This window comes from Myotis myotis, unplaced genomic scaffold (genome assembly GCF_014108235.1).
Source record: "Myotis myotis isolate mMyoMyo1 unplaced genomic scaffold, mMyoMyo1.p scaffold_m19_p_14, whole genome shotgun sequence".
NCBI classification, from domain to species: domain Eukaryota; kingdom Metazoa; phylum Chordata; class Mammalia; order Chiroptera; family Vespertilionidae; genus Myotis; species Myotis myotis.
The window spans coordinates 18,208,116-18,222,065 of record NW_023416318.1 but is presented as its reverse complement, the minus strand read 5'-3'; the positions used below and the strand labels follow the sequence as shown (position 1 = coordinate 18,222,065).

The 13,950-nt window shown below is 39.5% G+C and overlaps 1 protein-coding gene across 2 annotated transcripts in view; it reads right to left on the bottom strand.

Annotated features, from left to right (window-relative positions):
- Nucleotides 1-12,785, bottom strand: part of PELI1 (pellino E3 ubiquitin protein ligase 1) — a 57,423-nt gene extending 44,638 nt beyond the window's left edge. The window contains exon 1 of one of the 2 annotated variants that reach the window (XM_036334361.1): nt 12,653-12,785. The gene's annotated coding sequence lies outside the window, so the exon portion shown is untranslated. The remainder of the gene's footprint in view (nt 1-12,652) is intronic. The other variant, XM_036334362.1, reaches the window with a different exon arrangement.
- Between the last annotated feature and the right edge of the window lie 1,165 nt (nt 12,786-13,950).

Genomic DNA, 13,950 nt, shown 5'->3' with positions numbered 1-13,950 from the left:
TTAATTATTATATTATTTCCCATATGAATCATTGTAAACTTAATTTTGCCACACTTTATAGATAAACATAAACTGGAAACCTTTAACATACAGATGTCTTTACCTAGGGAAAGCATATAGCGTAAGAGAAGAAAGCCTAAGATTAAGCTTTGAGGAATTCAAAAATTTAGTAATCTGAAAAAGCAGCACCAATTCCTAAAATAAAAAAAGTAATAACAGCATCAAGGTGCTGGTTATGGTTACGGTGTATGGTATCCTGGAAGTGAAGAAGAATGTTTCCAAAAGTAGGAAACAATGTGGTCAAAAATGTCAAATGCTGCTCAGAGGTCAAGTAAGATGTCACTGGATTTCGCAATATGGAAATAATAAGTGATTTCCACAGCTATTTCAAAGAAATAATTTTATTATTTTTATTTTGAGTATACTTATGTGTATTTTTATCAAGAATGGCAAGCAAGCATTTGAGATATGTTGATACTGGATCTTCCTTTCTACTATCTCAGGCCCCCTTAATGCCCACCCACCAAGGGCATTATTGGTGAGGTATTCCATAACGAAACTATGATCTACCATCAGCATTTTCCTGATTGGAAGTTAAACACCGTACTGGCACTAGGAAGGCAAAAAAAAGCAATATTCAGTTCCTATCCTTAGGAAACTTATGTAAGGTAATTTAATGTCAATGTAACATGATAAAAGTAGTATCTGGATCCTATGGAAGCAAAGAACACTCATCTCCGGTCAGGGCCTGGAGTTAGGCGGTTTATGGACAAGCAACATCCACTCATGCCCTTCCTGAGTAGCTCCTACGTCAGTGACGGCGAACCTATGACGCGTGTCAGAGGTGACACACGAACTCATTTTTTTGGTTGATTTTTCTTTGTTAAATGGCATTTAAATATATAAAATAAATATCAAAAATATAAATCTTTGTTTTACTATGGTTGCAAATATCAAAAAATTTCTATATGTAACACGGCACCAGAGTTAAGTTAGGGTTTTTCAAAATGTTGACACGCCGAGCTCAAAAGGTTCGCCATCACTGGCCTACGTCCTTGTATGCTAATCCTGGAAACACAAAAACAATAAGCTTTAATATCTGTATCCACATAACTCATGGTTTAGTGAAATGTGTCCAGATATGTTAAAAAAGAAATTCTAATACAATGCGATAAGTACTATAACAGAGGTATTACCAAATGACAGTAAAAAGGCCTGAGACCCTAACCTAAACCTGGAGAAGACACTATAGAAGAATAATACATACAAGGCTTTGAAGAAAAAAAAGGCTTCAGCCAGAGACTTATATTCCAGAATAACATTGGCAAAGGGTCAAAACTGTTTTGAGGCCTGGCCGGTGTGGCTCAGTGGTTGAGCGTTGATCCACGAATCAGGAGGTCACAGTATGATTCTGGGTCAGGGCACATGCCCAGGTTTCGGACTCAATCCCCAGTAGGGGGTGTGCAGGAGGCTGCCAATCAATGATTTTCTCTCATCACTGATGTTTCTATCCCTCTCCCTTCCTCTCTGAAACCAATAAAAATATATATTTTTAAAAAGTAATGACAATTTTCTAAAAAAATAAATAAACAAACAAAATTGTTTTGAGAACAGTAAGAATTTCATTATGGCTTAAGCACAGTAATGAAGGGAAGGTGAGGAAGCAGTTAGAAAAGTTAAGTTAGGGTCAAAAGTCCTACTATTTAAGGACTTTATAAGCCAAGATAGAATTTGAAACAGATCTATTAGAAAATGGGGACCCAAAAAGAGGACTGATGTAACTACATTTATTTTTTTCACACTCTCAAACTTGAAAAACTAAACTTATGATTCCACCCCCTGCTCCAACTTGTCCTACCCCTATTCTTTTCTGTTTTAGTGAATGTAGCACTATTAACCCAGTAATTGCTCATATTAGAAACCTGGAAGTTCTTAATACTGCCTTCTCATGCTTGATGTCTGGACCATCCCTATATCCTTACATTTCACTTCTAAAACATACTCAACTCCCCCACCTCAGAGTCTTTGTTCGTGCTATACCCTCAGCCTGGAACCATATTATCTGCTCTTTGCTTAGCTATCTCCATCTCATTGAGATAGTAGCGTAAGTATTCAAGTGTTAAGAACTGCTTTCTCTGACCACCCAATATAATCCTTTTATTCTCTCTCATAGCACCTTGTCCTGATCTGTTTTTAGTATCTATCTCCATCACTAATGAGGGATTTTCATGAGGAAGAAATGGTCTCATTTTGTTCTCTCATTGTATACTAAATGCCTGCACAGTACCTTCTACATCAAGCATGTCAAACTCATGGCCCAGTGGGCCACATGCCTCATTTATCTGGCTCGTGTTAGCCTTTGAGTTTGACATGCTTGCTCTACATAGTAGATGTTCAAGAAATATTGGTTTTTTAAAAAAGGATTTTTAGAAAAATAAGCTTGAAAGCAGTATGGAGGATGTGCGCAGAGGAGAAAAAGGAGGAGGGCATGAGTAACATGAGCAGGCTAATACCAGCTAGATCAGTTAAAACAGCCTTGGTGAAAGATTATAAAGAGCTTACCTTAGCTAAGATGGTAGAAGTGAGGACAGAGAAAAGCAGTACTGTACTTGGAAAACCAAGGCAGAACCAATAGGTTCCTGAGTTGTGCAGGTAGAGAATGAGACATTAACTTCCATCAGGAATAAACACATCAGGAAAGAAAAATAAAGGTCTTTTTTGACCATGGTAAGTTTGAAGAATTTTAGTTAATATGTCTAGCAAGCAGTTGAAATTTTAAATGTGAAACGCAAGAAGGAGGTCCTGGGCTAAGGACAGATCTTCCCCTCTTTTTTTTCTCCTCCACCAAACCAAAGAATCTCTCTGGGGTCTTTTATAAACCCCATTCATGAAGGCTATGTCCTCATGACCTAATCACCTCCCAAAGGCTCTATACCTCCAAATACCATCATATTGGGGATTAGGTTTCAACATGAATTTTGGGAGGACACAAATGTCAGTCTATAGCATTACATGAAATGCAAACATGCTACCCGTGACTACAAAGAATTCTTCAATTCACACAGTAATGTTCAACCCTGACTGATCAATGTGAAGAGACAGTAAAGACACAGAAACAAGAGATACTTTCTACAGGCAAATCATTTAAAGATGGAATCATGGAGCTGGGAGAGATCTTATAAGGCTGAGATGACAGGTAAATTTTATCTAGAATGCCAACCATATATCCGTTGACCAGGCTATATCAAAAAGAGTCTGAAGCTATTTGGGGTCAGCTATTAGCTATACCTGCCATGAGTTGGTTCTAAAAAGGGCTATCATAAAGTTGCTAACCTTGTAAAGGTAAGGACCAGAGCTCGAGGTCTCCTGACTTCTGGTAGAGTGGCTTTTATCCTCAATCACACTGCTTCTCCTCTCTGATATATTTGTTCAATCAAAAAATAAAATCCTTGCCCTGGCTGGTGTGGCTCAGTTGGTTGGAGCATCATCCTGTACACAAAAGGTGGCAGGTTCTATTCCAGGTCAGGGCACATATCCAGGTTGTGGGTTCAATCCCTGGTGGGGGTACATGCGGGAGGCAACCCATGGACGTGTCTCTCACACGTAGATGTTTTCTCTCTCTCCCCCTTTCTCTCTATAAAATCAATTAAAAAACATTTTCATGTAATAGATAATAAAAACCAACCCAATTAAAATTTAACCGGGAATAAACAAGTCCTCAGAATTCACAAGTCCTATAATAAAGACTTACATGTACTTGTAAGTACATTAAAAATCTATACTAATAATAGACAAATATGCAAATTGTCTGGGATGCCATCACAGTAATAATAACGACCAAACAGCAGGCTGTGTGGGGCGACAAGGCTGGCAGGGGGGTTAGTGAGGGACAACCGAATGACTGAACAGCAGGCTGCGTGGGGTGACCAGGCTGGTGGGGGGCAGTTAGGAGTGACCAGGCTGGCAGAGGGGGGCAGTTGGGGGTGGCCAGGCTGGCAGGGGAGGCAGTTAGGGGCAACCAGGCCAGCAGGGGAGGGGGCAGTTGCAGGCGACCAGGCCGGCAGTGGGGGGACAGGCAGTTGGGGGCGATCGGTCAGGCAGGCAGGTGAGCAGTTAGGAGCCAGCGGCCCCGGATTGTGAGAGGGTGCAGACTGGGCTGAGGAGAACTCTTCCCTGCCCCCCCAACCCCCGCACGAATTTCGTGCACCAGGCCTCTAGTTTTAAATAAAGCCCAAACCTATAGGTTGTATCTTTGTGATCAATGATCACTGATTCAAATTGTTTTCTGACAATTTTTACTTCATGGTGAGTTTTTCCATATGACAATTTTTCTTGAGTGTTTAGCCATGATGACTCAGGGTACCTAGATGCTATGCAAGAGCTCTCAATTTAAGAAGTGGGAGGAGAATGAGGGGGCATATTGAATCATTAACTGCCTACTCAGTTCTGAAACATAGCAAATCCTTTTTGGAAGCCATGTGAAAGAGCTTCAGGAGGCAAATTATGGCTAAAACCTTAAAAGACTGGTCTATAAGAGCTGAACTACATGCAAATAAATTGGCATGCCATTTCTAAAAGAGACATAACAAAGAAGCTTTAGCAAACAGTGATTTTCTTTTTTTTGGAGTGTTAAAGATGGATTGAAAAAAAAAAAAAGTCTGGTATCACTGAAGTCACAGACCTTATAATTCATTGGTCCTTTGGTGAACTGATAGGACTAGTTTAGAGACTGAATCATCCCATTTCAAATGAAAATTACAGTAAAGTACTAAGTAAATTTAAAAAGCTTTCAATTACATGAAGCATGTCTATAGGACTGTGGTTTCTAATTAGAAGCAGCCAGTATTTTTAAACAGACATACATTTAACAGAATTGCTCATGAATGATAAAGTTAATTCGTTTTGTAATTTGGATTTTGTAATTTAACTAGTTTTTGGTCCTTTAGTATATTACAATGAGCATCTACCAACCAGCAAAAAATCAGGGCCAATCAACTTGTAATTTATTCCATGGAAGTAAGGAAGAAGTTATAAATTTCTTCACCACATTACTAATCTTTCTGTCCTTTCCTCTTGACTGTCAAACAGCTCAACAGAAGTCCAGGCATAGTTTATATACAAGACCATTTACAATTAAGCTAACATTACAGTGATGATGAAGACCCTGTCTATTTGACATTTTTGGAAAAAAACAACATACTAGTACAACAAGAGGTGAAAATAGCTTTTGAAATTCCACCACGGTGTTAATTCCACTCCCAAATTTTGCTAGTTTAGGTATAGATTCTGGGTAGATGCAGGATTAAGTCATGAAGATTTCAAATCAATGAGTTTATTACTGTTTTTGATATTATTCAGTTCAAAAAGCATTGCATCCTATAGGTCACACTGTTATCGCTTGGTGTCTGACTGGATGGAATACACCATCTCTTCACCTAAAGCACACACCAATAACAAGGGCAAAAAAAGATAAAAAGAAGCTACATAGTTAAGACACAATTAGTTAAAGTGCCCTTTACATATGACTGTTTTAGGGCCTTAATTCATTCCAAGCCTAGTTTATAAGTTTACACAATGGCAGGCAAATGTAGAAAGTACTGTGGAAGAGCAATGGGAACTGCTAAGCTGGCAAAGGAAGATAAACAGAGCTAGCGGCAGAGTGATGGAGACGAACCTGAGACAGAAGTGTAAGAGGCAGGAATGCGTAATACAAGTATCTTGCTCCCCTCCTATCTCTTCATCCCCCATCCTAAGTTATTTATTCCACAAAATTGGAAATGAAAACCAGATTCATAATCCTACCACCAAATCAACAGACTGAAGGCTTTTTCTAAAATGAGCCACACACCAGTATGGTCACCATCATAGAATTTCAAAGTCCTTCGTGAAGAACTACTGCCATTTAAATTTTCCAGATTAATCAAAGACAGCCTGTTAAAGACTTTCCAGAGTTAAAGGAAAGCCCAGGAATTAAACATGGGCTTTGTGTTCTATGCTAATAGACTAACATTTAAAGCACATTAAATAATTCAGCCTAACAGCTCAATCCTGATAATATGTGGAATATATGAAGAAAGGGTCTAGATATCTATCTACACACACACATATGCATATACATATATGTACACCAAAGGGATAACAACTCTGAGTAAATTAAAGAACTAGATACCTAATGATTTTCTGAAAAAATGTTTCAAGTAGGAAGCTTTGTTAAAATATTCTTTATATAGTTATATACACCTATGCTCTCAGTGGTCACTTTATGCAATAACTTAAATACAAAAGAAAACACTGCCCTCTCATTATGCATAATTAACTAAAAATGGTTTTCTTTATTCAGTGTTATTAGTAGAGTAAAAGTCATTCAAGTAAATTTATTTTTCTTAGGTTAGAAAATTTATTCTTATAAGAAATAATCCCTGCTGTGGCTGAGTGGCTCAGTTGGTTGGAGTATCATCCTGTACACGAAAAGATTGTGGGTTTGATCCCCGGTAGGGACATGTCTGAGAGGCAACCCATCAATATTTCTCTCTCACGTCGATGTTTCTCTTTCTCTCCCTTCCTCTATTTCTAAAATCAATAAAAACATATCCTGAGTGAGGATTAAAAAATAATTCCTATAAAAATAATTCAAGATGAGTAATCTCTACATGTACCCTGTCCCATGAGATTTTAAAAATCCCTATTTATGGTTTTGGGGGGAGGGGGCAGTACTTTCAAACATTTGGAGCAAGAGACCCAGTTTTCCCATTATTTTAAATAATAAAGATTTAAAAATAGTTCTTTATGGAAAATTAGCATGTTCTTAAAACAACAACTAACTTGAGAACTGAAGCATAAATACAAGATCTGAGAGCCAGATTCATTTTGCTAAAGGTGTGCAAGTCTTTCAGTTCCCCAGGGTATGACAGCAACAAGGAAGTTATACGGTTTCATTACATTATAAATGCCACCTTTTCAGTCTTGAATGCATGACACAAGTGAAACTTATCTGTATAACTGTTTTGAGTACTTAAGTATTAAGAAATGTGCATGGCCTTCTTGTGTATAAGTGTACATGTTTTAATGTATCAGACAGAACTTAAATTAAGTATCCAAATAAGTGTAATCTCTTCCATATTAGTCAATAGGTTATACACTTATTCCAAATGATGCTACAATTATTAAAACTCCTTTTCAGTCTATGGGTGGATCTGATTTTTAGAAACACTGTCTTCTCAGAGTTTATCTGATTTTTAGCAATAGCTTGAGGTTGTTTCCTATTTTCTTTCTGTCAAAATCCTTTCTGAGTCATATCTGATAAATAAAATGAGATATCATGTGGCTAATCCTCCCCCCCCCCTTTCCTTAAACACAAGGAACAAATATTAAGTATATAGAGTAATGAGCTATTTTCATGTGTGGCATTTAAACTGGTTTAGAAGACAATTTTTAAAAGTTCCAAAAATATTTTGAGTAATCTAGTATTGTTCAAATAAGGTATAGCTTCAAGGTGACCAAAGTAGGCTTACTTTAAATAGATGTATAAATTAAATATCCTTACTTCAAAAAAAGAATGGATAACCAGGCCCTACACGATCTGTTCTCTACCATCCCTTTATCTTTCTGACTTAATCTCCTGCTACACACTCTCGCTCTAACCCAGCCACACTGCTCTTCTTGTAGTTTCTTGCATTCTAGTCAAGCTCCTGTCTCAGGGCCACCACTGTACTTGCTATTCCCTCTGCCTGGAATGTCTTTCCCAAGATTACCTGCAAGGTTTATTCCCTCACCTCCTGCAGGTTTTCACTCAAATATCTATCACTTTCTCAATGAGGTCTTTTCTGCATCCTCTTCCCATACCATATACATATCCTCTCTTCCCCTTCTCTATTTTATTTTCGTGTACGTGTCTGTGTGTAAAACTGTTCATTACGGAAATTTTCAAACATACACAAAAGTAGAGAGAAGATAAGAAATCTCATGTATTTATCATCTACTTTCAACAATTTTAAATATGGTCAATCTTGTTTCTGATACTTTCTCCTTAAAATTATTTTAAAGCAAAAATCTTGCCATCATAGTTTAATTTGTAAGTACATTATATCTCTAGAAGGTAAAGACTCTTTAAAAACTATAATACACTGTCATATCTTAAAAACTTCACAATTCCCTGTCATCAAATATCTAGTTAATGTCCTAATTCCCCACTTTTTCATAAATGCCTTTTTAGTTAGTTTGCTAAAAGCAGAATCTTACTAAGGTCCATATTGCATTTGGTGGATATGCCTTTTAAGTCTCTTTCAATCTTATAGTTTCATCTCCCTCTCTTATTTCTTGCTATTTATTTCTTGAAGAATCCAGGTCATTTGCCCTTAAAAATGAAATATTTTACTTATATTTATTGTGTGTCTTATTAGAATATAAATACCATGAGGCAGGGATTTTAGTCTGTGTAATATCAGCATCTAAACCAGTGCCTGACACATAAAAGATATCCAATAAATACTTACCAAGTAAGTATGTGGCATCAATGCCAAAAGTCTACTGCCCATCCAATAGCAAAATCTTCTCTTTTCCTGCTGAGTCCTAAGTCTCCCAGTTTACTGAACATTAACACTCCAGGCAGCCACCACCAAGCAATCAGATTTGGTACCCAAGGTGAAATCTATTTGCTCGCTCTGCTTTAGTCTTCTTCAAAATAAGTGTGCTTCTATCTCCAGATTCAATATATACCTTTACGTTTAAATTGAACTGAAGTTTAGCATAATAAATTATTGACTGTCATACTTGTCAAGTATGTTTAAACATTTCTTAGCTTATTTTACAATTTAGAGGAAAAAGAAAATTATAGCCAAAAAAATAGAAAAAGAAACTGTAGAAGATGGTGGAAAACTGGGGGTACCACATATTTTCAGAATTAGTAACATCCCTAGAGGCTCATTATAAAATAAAAATCAGCAATACATTTTTTTTGAAAAGAAAATAAATTACATGTGTATTGAATTAAAAACTTAAAAACACACACAATATGAATGGTCAAGATTAACTGGGAGATGATGAATGTCAGGATTGTCCCATTTATAGGCACCAGAAACATAATCTATTTTTCTGTAAATGGTATTTTGAGGTGTATAAAAGTATTACAGGGATGATACAAGAACTATGTAGAACCCTATTTTTCTGAAAGAGTTTATTGTGGGGGGAAAAAAACTCAGAAAACTAAAACATCTTGTACAATATTCTGAAAAAATAATCAGGTCTCCTTAGACTCATTTATAATTCATTTCTCTTCAATTACCTGATGAAGTTCTTTTCCTCTAAGTTTATTTCTGAAGGAAGCCATGTTAATTTAAAGGCTCCAATCAGATGGTCCAGTTTCCATTACTTATTTCTATTTAAAAGGGGGGGGAAAAGCAGAAATTTCCTGACATTCACTCAAGGAATCTTGTGCTTTCTCTTTATTATTTGCAAATTCATTCAGCAACAACAAAAGTTATGAAGAACCTACTAAGTGTATTATGTTAGGCAATTATTTTTAACCTCTGGAGGGAAAAATTAGGAGTTGTCTTTCAAGATAACATTTTTTTTTTTTTAAAAGATAACATTTAAAAAGCTAATGATATATCTAGTTCTTTCCGGGACCAATATTTTTTGTTTTGAGGTTCCCATGCATTAATCTTGGGAAATTTTTCTCTGGCAGAGGTCTAGCTTAAAGAAAAACAACAGTAAATGACCACTACCACATGTGTAAAAAAAATCTCCAACCACCCCAAATCCCTGGAAACAATGACTTTTATTTACTTTTCCCGTGTGATCTATTTAGAGCAAATCTGAAAAAGATGGCTGAAATCTATAAACAGAAAGTGCTGAGTGGAATTCACTGTTTATAGACTTTAGCTAGAATTTTTTATAATGTTGCCAGGACTCTTTAATATTGTACTCTTTTAAAACATCTTCATCAGGTTTCCTTCATTCGTTGATTTTCTCTTTTCTTTCCACTAGCTTGCTCTTAAATTTGTTTGGAATAACATGATTTTTCCAAAGAAACTCCTAGAACCATCTCAGTGCTGCCAATACTTGTCATAATGAAATTTTAATATATAGTTAAAATGTATGATAACCCATATGAGCGTTTCTGATTTAAAAAATACTAGAGTAGGTTCATACTTATGCACCATGTAAGATGTATATATATAAGAATGTTAGAAAGATAGTTTTCAGTTCTAAGTCTTTTGGCTTAAAAAGTTTATCAGCTATAGAAGCTTCTATCTGAAAACAGTCGTTCACAGAGTAGGACTACTCTAGTCCTTATCATATGACCTACTGGACAAGGTATTTTCTGAAACGACAGTTTGAAAACCTGAAAGGAAGCTGAAACAAAGTCAAATGGAAACATAGTCAGACTCCTTTCTCCTTTACCATTCGGCAGTACTAGAGACTCAGGTCCCTCCCCTGTACTTTTCAGTCATTTCTTTTAAGGGGTCCCAAAGAAATCAGGAAACCTTCAATGCCAGCCTTCACCGGTCAACTCTAATTTCTGCACATGGACTGGAGTAATTGAGCAAAGGTATTATGTTAGTAGCTTCCTTAAAGTTCAATGCCTCTGGTAAATTTGGTTTATAAATGCTACAGAAAAAGTGCAACATAACCAACTGCCAGCTCACTTAAATGACAATTTTAAGGAGAGCACAGATTTCATCCCCCCCCCCACCCCAAATCTGCCACTAAGACACAATTTCCAGCTCACTTTCTTTTCCAACTCAAATACTATTGTTACATTACAGCACTTCTTTAACAGTAATAAAAACCTAGGTGGGAGTTTTCACTTAAAAAGTTATATATTTACTAGATGACATTATATCCACTTCACTACATGCAGCTTTCCATATATTTAACTGTTCTATTTTCCAATCGTTTGTTTTAACATACTACAGAAAGGGATTGGTTAGGGGGTTGGGAAAACTGTTAAAATAATAAATGTCTCACTTTCCTTTTCTGACGGAAACATCAGAATCTAAAACCTGGGGGCAACTAGGTAATTCAGGATAAGTCAAAGCACACGCTGTTACTACAGTTCTGATCATCATTCACCTCAGGAAATAACTAGTAGAAAAGATGCTTGATTTAAATTTTCGGTACCTTCCAGTTTGGTTCAACTACCAAAAATACATAAACTTGTCCTCAGAGTTTACTATTTTCCTCCAGAAGAGGCTGTTGGTATGAATAAAAAAACATAAGGAATTCATATGTTGTATTTGCACAATAAGGACAAGGTTTTGAGAGATGTAAATCTGATCACTAGGAGAAAATATTTTCTCTATTAGTTATAAAACATCATAAACTAATCCAAAACTGTAGAAACGGAGTCTCTTCCGCAATTTAAAAATTTTAACTCACATGACTATGCAAATTAATAATTTTTAAGAATAATTATGTTTCTCCTCAACCATAAAAGTAACACATAGTCAATGTGGAAACAGACAAAGCCAGCTCTGAAACAAAAGAACCGCTGCTAAGAAAACAAAATAACATTTTGTGGAGCAAGTACACAGCCTTTCAACCAAAATAGATAGATAACCTTCTCATGCACTTAAAGCTCCAGTCCTTGGCACACCCTGCACCTATGGATAAAATAACTCATTTGATAATTGGTTGATAGACTGTTTGACGGCTGCTGGTGCTGTTAAAACCAAGACACATTTCCTTGCGTGCACTGATTCAGTTTTGTTAAACATGCTTTTAAAAATCTCTGCCCTCCCATTCCCTTATTGTCGCCCTCCTGCCTTTAAGAGACTTGCACGGACAAAAATAAAAGCAGACGGTGAAATGAGTTTATGATTGACTGCATTTTTCCCCACTCCGGGCCTTTTTAAAGAGTCCCTTTGAGGTTCTGAGGTTCAAACACTATGTAAGAAGAGTTATTGTCTGAACTACCTAACAATTACCCGGGCTTCTTTTGGACTTCAGTTAACCTGTAAGTAAGATGAGCGTGTTCAACTTTTCCACGGGGCATCGGAGGACGAGTTCCAACTCTTAATGCCTTCAGGTCCTCAGACCCCAGCCCACCCATCAGTTAGGGTCTCCTTCCGGGCCTCAGTTTACCCGCTTGCAGAAACCGGCGTGTTCACTTGTTTCGTAGGGGCCCCGGACGTGTCATTCATTAGCGTTTTAAAATGCTCTGCGAGCCAGAGATGAAAGGAAAGGCGAGAGACACGCAGAGATGACGACCATCATCAGAACAATAAAAAGAATGACTAACTTGGAAATCGGCGTTATGTAAGAAAGGCGAAAGAAGTTAGGGGGTTCGCCCGAACAAAAGACGAGCCCACCGCCCCCTTTGTTTCCCCTTCATTTCTCTTTCCCTCCCGGCCCCCGCGGAGCCGCCCTCCCGCAGCACCCGGCCGGCGCGGGGCGCGGACTTGGCCACCGCGCGCCCGGCTCCCAGGCGGAGGGGGAGGGCGCGCCGGGCCAGCTCCTGACAAAGGCTCTTCCTCCGGCGAGGGCGCGGGATGCGGGCACCGCAAACTCCGCTCCCCGCCGCCTCCGGCGCGCGGCCGCGCAGGAGGGAGAGGGAGCTGGCCCGCCGCCCGAAGAAGCCACCGAGGAAGTTGCGCGCCCGCCTCGCCCGCATCCCTCACCGGCCCCGCCACGGCGCGCCGAGCCCACTCACCGGACAGTTGGTGGTGGCCGCAAGCCCAGCGCAGCTCCGAGACCCGGAGCGAGGGGGTGCCGTGTGCGTGCGCTGGGAGCGCGAGCAGACAGCGCGGCGTTTCGCCGCCTCCTTCTTCCTCGCCAGCCAGCCAGCCAAGCCGGGCGACGGGAAGTTGGCCGCCAAGCCGAGCGCCGAGGTGCCGCGGGCGGAGGGACAGGCGCCGGGCCGCTTTGTGGTGCGCTCTCGGAGGGCTCGACGCAAATCCGAGCGCGCGGCACGACGGGTGCTGCTGGTGGAGGCGGCGGCGGCGCCCCCCGACGGTCCCTCCGCCTCACACCGCCTCTGGGTCACTGACACACTCTCGGAGGGAGGGGCGGGACTAGGAGAAGGGCGGGGCCTGAGGGCGGGGCCCGGGCTGGGCCGCTGCGGGGGGGCGGTGCCGCGGCGCCGAGTGGTCTCCTGGGAGTTGTAGTTCTCCCACAGAAGCAAGAAGGGCTACATTGTTGAGGATGCTTTCCGCTCGCTCGGCACTGCGCATGCTGGGGTGGAGAGTGGGGGCGGGGAGTTCGGCCCCAACTGTTACTATGGTCACCGACACACTAAGGAAGAGAACGTGTTTAGTGCTGCTGCTCACTGAACAAGGCCCTTCTTGTATTATGGTGCTGTTGGAGATCCCGCCCTTAGTTAGTCTTTCCTACATCGCTCCACCCCCAACTCCTAGCCTCACAACTCACAAGGGCCCAGTGAAATCTGATTTCCTCCCCATATATCGGTCTTCCCTGCTGCTTAATTTTATTTCACAAATCCTAAATCACAAAATACCCATTTTCTTCCCCTCCTTCAAGTGAAAACTCTCTGCCTCAAATCCATCCACCCCCTCTCCCCCCCCACCACCCCCATCACCACCACAACACACACACATCTTAAGACTTGTAGAAATGTAGTGCCTTCTAGTAACTTAACAATTAAGTTATAAAACTGTTAGGAACATCATCACTATCAGAGGTTCGGCCCCCACAGTAATTATTTTCACTTAGGTAGTCACTTCTAACTTTAAGGCCAGCAAAAGTAAAGTTCAGGGTTAAGATCGCTGTATTTTAGTTGATCGGTGTAAAATAGTCCAGATTATTTTAAGGGCTACAATTTTTAATAAATACAAAATTCAAAAAGTGCAAATTCAGATTATAGGTGGAAAGTTGAAAATTGTTTGCTATCTCTCTCTCTCTCTCTCTCTCTCTCTCTCTCTCTCTCTCTCTCTCTCTCTATATATATATATATATATATATAGGCAAACTCATTTGGCAATAAGAGAAGTC